A 14,316-nucleotide genomic window follows, 5' to 3' on the forward strand; every position below is an offset into this window, starting at 1 on the left:
GGAGATTAGAATGAATAAATGCAGCTTCTCTAAAGCATCCCAGCAACAGATCCTCAACCATTTGCTGCGAGCTGTGGGGAGCACCGTTTGACTTCATTCCCTAATGAGGAACCCCATTACAGTGAGGTGAGTGAGTTAGCAGGCAGCTACTCTGCACGGCGTGGTGCCCCATGACTGCTCTCATCCGCATTTTATTGAAGCCCAGAAACTGTAAGAAACACAGCTGAAACTGCTCTTTTGACGCCCACCAGAGAACATGGGCTAGGTTTCTCTATCCAAGGGGCAGCCCCTTCCAAAATCTGGGGTGAGCCTCTTCCTGAAGACAAGTTGCGAATTATCTTTCTGGCAAACGAGCAGCTTTCTAGGCCCACTGAGAAACCACCATTTCTGAAGCCCTCATGGGTGTATCTCTCCAGCATTCCCGGAAGACGAAATCCTGCCACTCCCTATGGTCCAAACCATAAAATCTGGCCATTACACCTTGGTTGTCCCTTGCCTGCTCCCTGCCTCACCCACACGGGACATGGGGTATATGAGGACTGTAAACATCACCTGTATTACACAATGACATCACTGCCATCTCTCTTGCGTGGGGAGGACATTTAAGATCCACAACTCAAGGGCCAAAGAAATAGTACAATGGTTAGTACAATAGTTGGGGGGGGCTTGCCTCACATGTTGTCGACGTGGGTCCAAACCCCAGCACCCCATAAGGTCTCCTGAGTCCACCAGGAGTGATCCCTGAGCACAGAGCCAGAAGTAAGTTCTAAGCATCTCTGGATATGGTCCCAACACTAAAATTAACAAAATACTATGAGTCCTACCTTTGATGAAGCTGCTCTAAATCATAGGTCATTATGCCCTAATGTATCCTCAAAAAGCATAGAGGCTGGCCCCACTTTGTGAGTCTGAAATGAGTCTGAAATTGGGGCCCAATAAGCACCTGACTGGCACCAGTGCTGGCCCAGGGAATTTTGGACCCCTCCAGGGAAGAAGAGGCTGAGAGAGAACAGAAAGGTGAACCCCCACAAATTCAAAACTCTCCCAGTAACCAGACCCAAGCAGTGGGCTCTGGTCTACAGAGAAAGCCCCAAGCTACGTAGTTTGCGGGGGAAAACCTACAAAACTGAGCTCTGCAAAGCCGGCTGGGCACACCCACACCAGCGCGGTGTGGGTGTGCCCAGCCACATCTCAGCTTGGGGACTGTCACTCCTTTTACTTGATGGGGTACACCTGGCTCTCCCCACTCTGGCGAAGCCCATGTTTCCACTCATGTGCCTGCCTCTCTCTCTCTGTCCCTCCTCCTCACCTCTAAATAAAACTGCTGCCCCTCAAAAATTAATATAGAAGGCTTAGCACAACATGGGAAGGAGCACTTGGCTTAGATGTGGCCGACCTGGGTTCAATGCATTCCACCCCATAGGACTCCCTGACCCCGCCAAGAGTGATACCTGAGCACAGAGCCAGGAGTCAGCCCTTAGCACGGCCAGGCGTGGCCCAGAAACCAAAGGGTGTGTATGGGGCGGGGAGAGGAAATAGGAGTGACAGTAAAGTGTGTAAGGTATTTGCCTTGCATGTGGCCACCCCAGGTTTGATCCCTGGCATCCCATGGGGTCCCCTGGGCCCTCCAGGAGTAAGTCCTGTGTGCAGAACCAGGAGTCAGTCCTGAACATCGCTGGCTGTGGTCCCCAAACAAAGCCAAACACAGCCAGGTCACATGAAAGCCCTCTTTCCTCACGGAGGGGTCCCCTGGACCGGCTTTGGTAACACCACCAAGGAGCCTTGCAAACCACAATTGAGGGCACTGCTCCCCCCGCAGGGCTGCCACTGGAAACCGCCACACAATACTCCCCACACAGCACAGATGGCATCCAAGAGCCAAGCACCTGGTAGCTCCCGAGCACTTTGTGTGCATGTTTAGGAGGAATCATATACAGATCAAATGTCATTTTTATTCCACAGAATTGGCTTGTGGCACCGAGTCACAGCAAAGTCCAATGTGCAGAGGAGAAAACCAAGGGTCAAAAAGATGTGGCGAGTGCTATCATATGTTCCCTGATAATAAGTAATTCCTGAGTGTAGAACCAGAAGTAACCCCTGAGCAGTGCCCTGTGTGGCCCCAAAAGAAAACAATTAAAGTAACACATATATAGATGAGATAAAAAGAAAAAAACACTAAGACAAAAATTTTATTTCAAAAAGGAGGATTTATTTTTTAAAGCTTTAATTGACTGCACTAAACATGAACACAAAGTTATTTATAATCAGGTTTCAGGTGTGCAATGTTCAAACACCACCAATATCCCTTCACCATTGTCCACTTCCCTCCACCAAGGTTTGGTCCACTTCCAAATACCACCAGTCCCTTCACCAGGAATGTGTTCGCTTTCCTCTACCAACGTCCCCAGTTTTCGAGGGAGGGCTCCTATCAATGATGGAGTTGATGTGGTCACAGCCACGTGGCTGACATGGCAGCTGAGTGGCAGGCACATACATGCCTTGCGTGGATGACGCTCCATGGCCAATCCTGGGCAGCGCAAGTAAAATCAGCCTCAGTGAATCCAAGTGAACAACTCTACCTTGCAAACTGGAGTCTTTCATAACCCACTTTCAAGACTAAGGCAAGAAGATGGAAGTCCAGTAAGACATCACACACCAACGAGGCTTAACTGAACGTACACAAAGTACACCACCCAACACTGGCTAAGTATTTCCTCTCTTCAAATATAACTGGAACACTCAATCCTCTCACATCAACCTAGTGCTGGGCCTCCGAGAGCCCAGGTTTTATAAGCTTTACGAGCCCAAAATTGCATCTTCTCTGATAGTAAGGGAATGATGCTAAAAACCAGTTGCAGAATGAAAGCCGAAAAACTCACAAAAATGCAGAAGCTAAAAGAACACATTCTTTTTTTTGTGGGGGGGGGCCACACCTGGCGATGCTCATGGGTTACTCCTGCCTCTCTACTCAGGAATTACCCCTGGAGGTGCTCAGGGGACCAAATGGGATACTGGGAATCAAACCCGGGTCATCCACATGCAAGGCAAATGCCCTACACGCTGTGCTATCGCTCCAGCCCCAAAAGAATACATTCTTAACGGGTCAAAGAAGAAATTGCAAGCAAGACCAGTAAATACTTGTCTTTACCAATTTAGATAAAGGCATAAGATAGACCAAACTTACCCAAAACAACAAAAGCAGCTATGGGGGAGAGCTTTCCACCTCTGAGTGGCTCCATTTCAAAATGAACTCTTACAAAAAACGGTGCAATGATGAGTATTAGCTGACATTGGCAGAGGCACTGAGTCATTTTACCGAATATTGTTGTATACACAAAACTAATGACTGATATCATCAATATTTCAACAACAACGAAAAACTGACTTTATATCATCAACTAAGATAAAATGAGCAACTCACCCAAAAATGAACAGAAGGTAGATATAATGAAAATTAAGTGGGGCAGCCAGAGAGACCACAGCAGGTAAGGTACTTACCTTGCACAGACTGCTGACCTGAGTTCGGTCACCAGCCCCACACTTGCGCAATCCCTGAGTGCAAAGCCAGGAAACAGCCCTGAGCAACGCTGAGCGTGACCCCAAAACCAAAAAACAAACTGCACATCAAGAAAACTGACCATAGAGAATCAAATAGAATTAATGAAACTAAAAGTTGACTCTTTGGAAACAAAATAAACAATCTGAACCTAGATGAATTTAAAAAAAAAAAAAGACTAATTGCAAAAATCTGAAATACAACAGGGACATAGCTACAGACTTTAAATAAGCATAATGGCCTTTCTGCACCTCCACGAGCTTGACCCTGGAGGCAACTGAACTACTTTGGACACGAGCAGCTCCCAAAAAATGCCTCCAGACTGTGTGATCGGAGCCACTGGCCCATGCGCCGCCAGCGGGGCAGAGTTTTTCTCTCCAGTCTTCTCCATCATGTGAGCACCACAAAAGGGAAGTAAAAGCTTGCAGGGATGCAATTACAGACAGAATTTTCCCTGGACTTCATATAAAAATCCAAAACTGCGCGGCCGCAAAAGCGGCCTCAAGACCTAATATCTTTTAATTGTCAGCAACGTGAAATGGTTCCTTTCTAACAGGTCTGACTGTGGGGGGAATCTCCAGACAATAATACTGAGTTTTTTGTTTAAATATTGAGGGTAATCAAAATAGCAGTCATTTCTCTAGACTGTGAACTAAGCCAAAGCCCCACGCTGCCCGAGGTGAGAAAATATCCTCCTTTCTCGGTTCTTTTCCCTTTCCTGGGAGAAACGCGGTGTGGCGTCCACCATATTATGAGGTCTATTAAGCAGGCATGAACTTAGAGGCACGGGAATGGGAGGGGGAAAAAATATATGTACTTGGAACATCGGGACGCTTGGGCAGTCTCGGGCCGATACCAGCGAGTGCTCCACCGAGATTCGACCCGGGTGGCCACACCTTTGTGCGGCCGGAATGCTGCTGATCAACCCGATTCCAGAGCCCAACTATACTACTTTTGGTTCCAGAAACTACTTGCAGCCATGTCTCTAGACTGAACTAAGCCATAGTCCCACGCCGGCCGAGGACGGGAAATATCCTTTTTTCTCGTCAGGCAGCGTGTTGTCAACCATAATATGAGGACTATTTATTAAGCAGGCATGAACTTGGTGGCACGGGAAGGAGAGGGAAAAAATTCTATGTACTTGAAACAGCGGGACTTCATATGATTCCAGTCTCAGCAATGGAAAACTATCAAATGTTTCATTGGCAGTAGGGCTGTCTTTCTTGGGGGAAAACTCCAACAATAGTGAATTTTGTGTTGAAATATGGAATGTAATCAAGGTAAAGTGAAAATGAAGTGAAATTTATCAACAAAGCAGGCGGGGATGGGGGGAGCGGAGGGTGGGAGGTATACTGGGGTCTTTGGTGGTGGAATATGGGCACGGGTGAAGGGATGGGTGTTTGAGTATTGTATAACTGAGACATAAGCCTGAGAACTTTGTAACTTTCCACATGGTGATTCAATAAAATAAATTTAAAAATAAATAAATAAGCATAATGGACTATTTTTAAAAACTACAAAACATTGTAAACCAGATAATTTTTGGTTATCAGATACCTGGAGGAAATATTCAAATTCCAGGAAATGAGTCAGCAAAACTGAGTCAAGAAGAAATAGAAGAAATGGAAACTCTTTACAGAGCTATCTCAGGAAAGAAATGAAACCAATAGCCCAAAACTTCCCAGTAATTTCTAAGGCTCAGGACCCTAAGGCCTCACTGGTGAATTAAAGCAAATATTTCAACGGCTTAACGCCAATCTTTCTCAAAAATCTTTCCCAAAATGTAAGGGGGGTAGATGCTCGCTCACTCACTTTGCAGTAAAGCATCGCTATGGCACCATGGCTAAAGAAAGCTGAAATAAAGAGCCCTGATGAATATTGCCACTGTCACTGTCATCCCATTGCTCATCGATTTGCTCGAGCAGGCACCAGTAATGTCTCCATTGTGAGACTTGTTGCTACTGTTTTCGGCATATTCAATATGCCATGGGTAGCTTGCCAGGCTCTGCTGTGCGGTCGGGATTCTCTTGGTAGCTTGCCAGGCTCTCTGAGAGGGATGGAGGAATCAAACCCCGGTCAGCCGCGTGCAAGGTAAACACCCTACCTGCTGTGCTATCGCTCCAGTCCTCCTGATGAATACAGATGCAAAAACTCTCTGAAGACTATAAAACCAAATTCAGCAACATTCACTAAAATGGTTATCCACTATGACCAAACTGGACAGATCTCAAGGGTGCAAGGGCAGTTCAACAGACAAAGGTCAAATAACATGCCACCGCATTCACACAATGGAAAAAAAAAAAACATTCTGACCTCTGACCCCCTCAATTGATATAGAAAATTTTACTGTGGTTAAGTAGAAATCATGAAGATAGTTCTAAAAACTCTCTCTGGTAAGTGAAAGCTTTCCACGATCAGAACACCCACTTTCACTGCCTCTATCCCAAGCCATGCTGTATGTTTGATAGAGATCGACAGAACAAAACAGAAATAAAAGACAAATTGCAAAGCGGAGAATAAAGCCCCCTATTTGCAGACAGCATGACATTCCAGAGGGCAAATCCTAAAGAATCCAACCCAACAGAACCGACTGGAACAAAGAACAAGTCCAGCAAAAAGTTCTAAGATCCACAGGCAAAAACCTGCTATTCTCTACACACTAGCGGTGAACCCACCAAGAGTCCGCTGGGGCTCTCATGGCTCCTCTGGAGTTCGCGGCGCCCTGTCCATTTCTTGTCAGACCATGACCCCCCTTCTCCTGTTCCCTTGTGGTCTCCTCCATCTCGTCTTGGAGCTCCTCCATCTTGCCCTGCACTGAGGGCACCTGCTGCCGAGGTTTTCTCTGTCACCCGCCACCCTCTTCATTTCTGCTTGTAGTTTTCTCATCTCAGCTCTCATATTTTCTCCCACTTAGCTGGCTCCCCCCACACCATGGTGTCTGTGGTCTCAGTAGCCAGCCTCCCACCGGGGTCCTGGAACTTCCTGCCTTCCACATTCCTGCTTTCCCTCCCCGAGCTCCTCCGCGCACGTCTCCCCTGCCAGGTCTGTCTGCACCTGCTGGGTCTCTAGGGTCAGCCTCCCTGGCGAGGGACAAGGCTCACAGTGGCTCTTTTCCTTTCTGCCTGTCTTTACCCATTGACAGATTCACAGCTGGGAGCAGCGTGAAATTTAAGAGGGGAGGATATCTCATTTGCAGAGTGATACAGGAGGCCCCATGAAAGCACGCCAGTTGCTGTGGAGCCGAGCCTGGGGGAATGGGGAAGCTGGGTGTGTAGGCAGCTGGACCCCGCTGCGGGGGGGACGGGGATCCACCCGCCTTCATTCAGAGAGAGCCTCAGATTTGTCAGTGGAAAGATCAGTCTACCTGGTAGGGTGCAGCGGTGGGCAGAGCCTCAGGCACCGTGGAGCCAGGCCCCTGGAAATGGCAGAGATCAGGGGACCCTTTGTTCAGCCATGGAAAAGCTGATGCCCAAAACGCACATAAACTTTCAAGGAAACTCAAAGACCCAAAACAGTCTTCGATAACGATCAAACCTCAGGAACACACTCAACCCAGTTTCAAAACTTAATATGAGCACAAAGAGTACCCGAAAGGGTATGCCATGGGCATAAGGACAGGCACGTTTCAGATCAACGGAATAGAACTAAGAGTCCAGAAATAAATCCATACACCTAAAGGCAATGTGATTTTCAACAAGGGTGCCAAGAGCCGCCAGTCAATGAGGAAAGAATCATCTTTTCAACAAATGGTGCTAGGTCACAGGGAGATTTCACTCGCAATAAAAAGAAGTTGGACGGGTATGTCACATCATCTACCAAATATAAAATCAACTCAGAAAGGATCAAAGACCTGAATACAAAAACTAGAACTCTGAAAACCTTAGGCAAGGAGGGCTAAGTATTCAAGACCGTAAGTTTGACAATGTCATCTTAACTCTGACACCAAAAGCAACAACAACAACAACAACAGGAAAGGGAAATCAGACTAGAGCGACATCTTGCCGTTCACGTCTTGAACAACGCTTTCAGGAACAACTCGAAAGAAAACCAGAGTACAGTACTTCAGCTCCTATTCCCTGGGAAAGTGGGTGGGTGACCCCAGCTAACTCATCAGGCTCAAGTGAAAAGGGTGAACGGGCTGAGAAAAACACAGGCCGGGGCGGCGAATGGACCTTTTTCCCAAGAAGAGCTTGAAAGGACCAATAATCACATGAAAAAATGCTCCGTCCACCTCACTAGTTAGGTCAACACCAGGTCAACACCGTATTGCTTGGTCACAGCAGCTGTGGAAAATAACAAGTGTCGGCAAGGCTCTGAAGGGAGTACGGGGGCAGGGTGGGGTGTGATTCAACATGATGGGACCCCTGTGAGAAATAGCCATGAGGGCTTCTCGGCAGGTTGAAGCCCCGCTTTGCACCTGACACAGCAATTCTGCCCATTGCCCTCCACCCAAAGAAACGGAGAGAGGGTCCCACATGTCCATTAGAAAATTTTCAGTCAGGTGGGCTGAGTGATGCCCAGAAGTCCACAGGTGGGAAATGTCCATGTGCTCTGACAAGAGTTGGGACAAACAAAATGTGCTGCTGTCCATAGGGGTCAAGCCCTTACTCGACCACAGAAGGGCCTGCCAGGCATCTGGCCCAGGGGAGGAAGCCAGAAGACAAAGGCCACACGATTCATTCCTGTGAAGTAGCCTCAGCATGGGCAAAGCCAGAGAGAAAAAAAAAATGGATTTGTTTTTTATTATTGCTAGGGACTGGGGGTGCAAGGAAAGGAGGGACTGAGCAATCCCAGGCCTCGTCAGCCTTCGACTCGCTGTGGGCAAGTTTCCTCCGACCCTCACAAACTGAACCTTGTACTCCACGAATCTTCTAAAGGGTGGATTTGACCTTTTGTGTATTTTACCACCTTCTTTTGCTTGTTTGTTTTTTTTTAAGTTTGAGGGACACATTTTAAGAATAAAAAACAACAGGGCAGAGTGGTGGGAGCAAGAAACCGAACAATTGGAAGGGTGGGGGGAGGTTGCCTAGGAGAGACCCGAAATGCTTGATTTCCCGCTACCTCAAACATGAACAGATCATACTTGACTCTGGCCTGGTCATGTGACAGCTGGACACGCTCACTGTGCAGGGTGGTGGTGGGGCCTGGGGAGGGGGGCAGGGAACCTGGCTCATTGGAGAGCCCAGACCTCAAATGTGAACGAGAAAGAGAGGTGCTGGGTTCAACCACCGGTTCAACAAGTGGGGGTGGGGGAGTTCCCCGTCATAGGGGGGGTTCTCCTTGGCTTCTCCAGCTGGACTCAGGCTCCTGCAAGCGGTTTGACCATCAGATGCCAGCCCCAAGACAAGTCTTTGGGCCTTCTGCCTGTTTCCATAAAGAGAAAGCTTCCATCACACAGGACAGGCAGGGCCACAGCAGAAGCAGCCTTGCCAGAAGGACATTCAGTAGAATCAAAGCTTACGTACCCAGACCCCATCTCTGGTCTCCTCAACTCTCTGAATCCCACTCCCCTCCCCACTCAGCCCCCCACCCCACGGGGCGGGAAAGCTCATCTGCCTGATCGAGACGTCCGTGTAGAAAGGAACTGGAAAGTGTGGAAGAGCCATCTGGCAAAGAGGCACGCTCCTGCCCCAGCCTCCGTCCCCTGGGAGCCTGCCCAAACCCCACAGTGGCACTGTGCTCTCTCCGTGGCGAGGCCCCCTGGCCCTGGCCACTGTCAGGAAAGCTTCCTGGTGCAGAGACAGGCAGGGCAGCGCCAAGGCCCCAAGGAAATGTGTAGGTACATCGATGAGGGTCTGCATCTCCACCCTGCCCCTCACTTCATCTCAGTGCTCCGCGCCCCCCCCCCCCGGAGCTGGGCACTAGCCCCGAACATTGTAGAAGTGTCATCTTCTACAATGACACTTTCAAGAGTGTGAAATACCACCCCCCAGCCCCCCCTTCAATAGTGGGGTACAATGTTTCAGATCCCATTCCCTGGAAAGTGGGTGGGTGTATGCACGCACTTCCTGGGTTTCTAGTCTCGGCCATAGAGGTATCCTGCCCACTAACTCTCGGCTCAGCCAGGGACCTGCCACCCGGCCCCAGGCCCAGATGGCTGACCACTCATGGCCCCCAGGGAGGGGCCCTCCCCACCCCCAGTACAGCCGCCCTGACAGACGTGCTGAAAATTTTGCGGTTCCATAAGCTGGGGGCTAACGGCAGGCCGGACCAAACCTCCAGCGTCCCTTCGGGAGAGCCGACACTGTGGGGGTCTGTCCCAGGGAGCCAGTCACAGCAAGACAAATTCTAACTGCCTTGCAGGAAAAGGAAACTTCCATCATATAGGATGGGCAGGGCCAAGAGTGGAAGAAGTGGGACAAGGGTTATGCATCAATTGACCCAACCCAGCAAAGCCACATGATGTTCATATGACCATGGGGAAGACACTGACGCCCCCCCCCTTACTGCATTTGTCCAGATAATGTTGGCCCCAAGCCAAGCACCACAGTTTCCACTCTGCCCACCTGCCTCTCCTCGACTGGGGTCGGGGAAACGCAAACCATCTCTGGGTTGTGCCATGTCGTCCAAAAATCACAGGAACAACTGAATAGAGAAAGTCTTTATGGACAAAAAAACAAGCCTTCCACCAATGAAGTGCCCAGGGGGAAGGCAAGCATCCACCGGGGATGGATGGGCGGGGGTGGGGGATCTCCTTTGATGCCAGCTTGAGTTGGGGGTGCCCCGAGCGCCTGTGCCCCTTTAGGAGAGATCTGGGGAAAAGCCACTCATGGCATATGAGTGGGCAGTCAAGGTTTATATGCACATTTAAGGAACATCAGATGGACATTCGTGATCAGCCCCGGGGAGGGGGCAGCCTGGTGGGGTGGGGGATGCTCATTGCTCAGTCAATTCAGAGCAGTTTTGTCGGCCCCCCCAGGGCACCCTGGAGCGGGGGGGGGGGTCATCTATAGAAAGAAAAACAAAGTCCAAAGAAAGCCATTTTCAAAGACATGTCCAGCTGGGTGGGGGTGGGGGGGACGTTATTTGCTTCCTGGGTCCTAGAGAATCACATCAGTGCCGACACGAAGAAAATTGGGAGGGCGAGGATCCACAGGGTTTCAGTAATCTGACCACAGACTCGTCCTTGTTTTCCCGCGAAAGGTGCTCCCACTTCCAGCAAGGCGGCCATGTATGACCTGCAGTGGGCGAGTGGGGCTCAGTTCCTGCCCCAGAGAGGGGTTCCCAGTTCAACCGCGTAGGGCCTTGCAATGGGGCTCTGAGAAAGACGGATGGCACAAGGGTCTGCCGCTGAGAGATCGGTGCCCCGAACTTCCCTACAGGCTGATGGCGTGATCTACAAATCTACTGACCACAGAGGAAGTTGGAACCTGTCTAAAACTTTTTCACCCCGTGCGGCCCTGCGGCTCCAGTCGCTTGGCCACCCACACCCCCTGCCATCAGAGCCGAGCCAGTGGGAGCAGGAAGCTGCTTCCTGTCCCTTGGACCGGGCAATTCCCTGGTGCAATACCCAATGTCACGGGCAGATCTTTGCAATTGTGTTCAACTCTATTTGAAAATAAACTGTAAACTTAAAAAAAAAACAAAAAAAACTTTTTCACCCCATATAAGAACTTCCTTGTTTGACTTATTACTTTCCCGAACTGCTCCTTTCCCCCCCCCCTATTCTACCCCTTCCATCTCTTCCTCTTCCTTCCCCTTTCCTTCTCCCTTCTCCCTTCCCCTCTCCTCCCTTCCTCCTCCCACATACAGTTTTGTGTGTGTGTGTGGGGGGGGGGGGTGGAACTTAAATGTCTCTCAAAACAGACGAGGGATGATGGACGTACATAGGTTGATCTTATGCCTCATCCTGCTCTGGGGTCCTCTGGAACCATCCTTCGAAGTGAGGGGACACGAACAATAGACCTGAACCAGAGGATCTATTCAAGAGGCCCCGCGGCCAGTCGGGGGCTTGGACTTTTTCCTGCAACCATCCGCCCTCTGTGCAGGGCGGGGCTAGGGGGTTGTGGCGGGGTGGGGGGTGGGGGGAAGAGGGGGACAAGCCTGTACATTTCAGCAGCCCCCTGCTGCCTAGCAGTGCTCCCCCCACCCCCACCTTTCTCCCCCACAAGCCAGAGAGAGCATTTTCAGACCTTAAACACCGCAGCCAAACCCAAAGGGAGCTCTTAAAAGATGTCCTTAGGTTGGGGTGAAAGGACTCGGTGCTTATTGAAACAGACAATGCCATGGGTGGGTGTGCCGCACACAGCCCCCCCACACCAGTGCCAGGAGAGGAACAGAGCCGGCAGGGCACTGAGGGTTGGGGGTGACGATGCGCCGGGGCTTAGGACCTACGTCCCGGCCGCTGTTGGAGGAGGGTGAGTGGCGGGTGGACTCCCCGCAGACCTACAGCCCGAGACTCCCAGGACTTCTAGACAAGGCCTGGGGCAGGGGAATGTCGGGAGCGGTGGAGGGGCGAATGGACTCTTAGAGGCAAGAAGAGGAAAAAACAACTCATGGCTCAGGAGGGCCCCTCTCCCAGACAGGACAGGCCCCTCCCCTGGGGAGCACGTGCCTTGGGAGGGAGGGAACAAATTAAGAAAAGTCACATCAAGAGCAGACCCCAGAAGGGCTGGGCCGCGTGCAGAGTGCCCACCCATACGTAACACCTAGCCCGTTGCTGCCCTGCAGCCAACTCACCTCCCCATCGGTCCTCGACGCCCAGAAGAGATGAATGAAACCCACCCCCCTCCGTTAGGTCATCTTTGCTCATGACCTGGTTACCTCATTCCCCTTGCTTCAAGGCAAATCTTCTGTTTCTTCTGGCATTTCAGGGTACTTCCTGTGTCACTCAGAAAAAACCAGGATATCTCTAAATTGATGAACTTGGTTTTCCCAGAAGTACCACCAGCCCCTCCCCCCAGGATCCCCGAAGCTCAGGTTTGAGGCACCAACCTTCCCTCGGGTGGGTCCAGGGAACAGTGGGGTGCCAGGGGTGCCGCCTGCCTGCTAGCCTAAGTAAGTGCCGCTGAACATCAGAGATGTGCCTCAGCCTCGCTGGGTGAAAAGTCAGACAAATGTGATTCTATAGAGGCCAGGCCAGCAGCAGACAAGACTGGGGGAGAGGGGGAGTGAGGAGTGTCCACCAGGACCACCCCTAGGATTGGGGGGAGGGGCTGTTACCAGATCAAGGAGGCAGGGAAGAAAGACAGAGGACCTCAGAGTCCCAACTGGGTCCACAGGAACCAGGACATGTCCCCAGAAGGTCGGAAGAGACAGCCCCCAATAAGGGACTCCAAGAGCCTGTCCCAGCACACCAGGGCTCAGGAGAGAGGTTTGGAGGAAACAGACAGACGACCCTAATCAGAGCGGGGTTCCCCCCTGACACACAGCTCTTAACTGCCAACGGCCTTGCCACCAGACAGTGACCCCAGCCCGACCCTAGAGGCTAAGGGGAAACCCTAAGGGACAATTCTAGGTGACATGAGTGCCCCTGCATGGAAAGTTCTAGAAAGGACTTCCCACCATGCCAGGCACCCTATGGGTGGGAGGTCTTGTGAGCAGAGAGACCTCACCCCTCAGCATCCCTCGGCCAAGCTCACTCGGGCAGCATCCTTAACCCAACACTTCAAGGACAAAAAAAATCAGTTTTCCATTGCTCTCTCTCCCCTCACAACTTCCTTCCTCTTTTGATGAAGCACTCCCCCCCCACCAAAAAAAAAGGACATAATAAAATGGTGCTATAAAATGGACACAAGCCTCAGTGCCTGTGTGCCCCCTTCCTTTGGCCTCTGTCCGATGCCATCATCATCCCTCCCTCATCCCCCAACTTCACCCCTGTCTGGAGCACTGGAAAAGCACCAGGCTGAATCATCCTGTCTGGTAGAGGAAGAATCAGACACGCGTCTCCAAGCGGGATTCTAAGATCCAGGCCCCCCGAACACAAACACACACCCCCCGTGACAGACTCCTTGGACCTCAGACCTCCCAACTCCATTCAAATGCCCCCACCCTGGGCAAAGGGATGCTGACAAAAAGCCTGAGCTGATACAGACACCCCCACCCTCCACCCACCCCGCCTCAGGGGGTACTGGGCAAAAGACGGCACAGTGCAGACACACACAAACTACACTTGCAGTGGAGGGCTCACTATGCCCTGCCCCCCCCCCAGACCTTATCAAACACATTCTAAGGTGACCCCACGACACCACACTGAGCAGCAGGCAAACAGCCATGGGGCCACACCCTGCACGGAGATTTAAAATTCTTCCCATAGAGCAAACCACTGCTCCCAGGGGTTCCCAGGGCCCTGTTCCCCGCCCTTGTTCCCAGGGCCACCACGTCTGCGTGGCTGCACAGTGCCTTTCTCAGGACTTGTGCCACTGGGTGTCAGGGTCCTGCCATGGGAACAGCGCCCCTGCCGCTCCCCGGGCGGGGCCCACTGTCTCCACCCAGCGCCTCCCTCACCCCAGAAGGCTCGGAACACAGGACTCAGCGCTGCGGGCAAAGCGGGGGTGGGGGCTCCTCACCAGAGAGGGGTCTCAGTGAGAGAGTGGGGGTCTCTGTCAAAGGGTGGGGTTTCTATCAGGGGTTGGGGGTCTCTATCAGGGGGTGGGCTCGCTATCAGAGGTAGGGTTTCTACTGGGGGTGGGGGTCTCTAGCAGGGGTCTCTGATTTACCAGAGGGTGGGATCAACCATCAGGGGGGTCTCAGTGGGTAGTGGTCTCTATCAGAGTGGGGGTCTCTATCAGAGGGTAGGGTCTCTATCAGAGGGTGGGGGT

This window comes from Sorex araneus, chromosome 6, assembly GCF_027595985.1.
Source record: "Sorex araneus isolate mSorAra2 chromosome 6, mSorAra2.pri, whole genome shotgun sequence".
Taxonomy (NCBI): domain Eukaryota; kingdom Metazoa; phylum Chordata; class Mammalia; order Eulipotyphla; family Soricidae; genus Sorex; species Sorex araneus.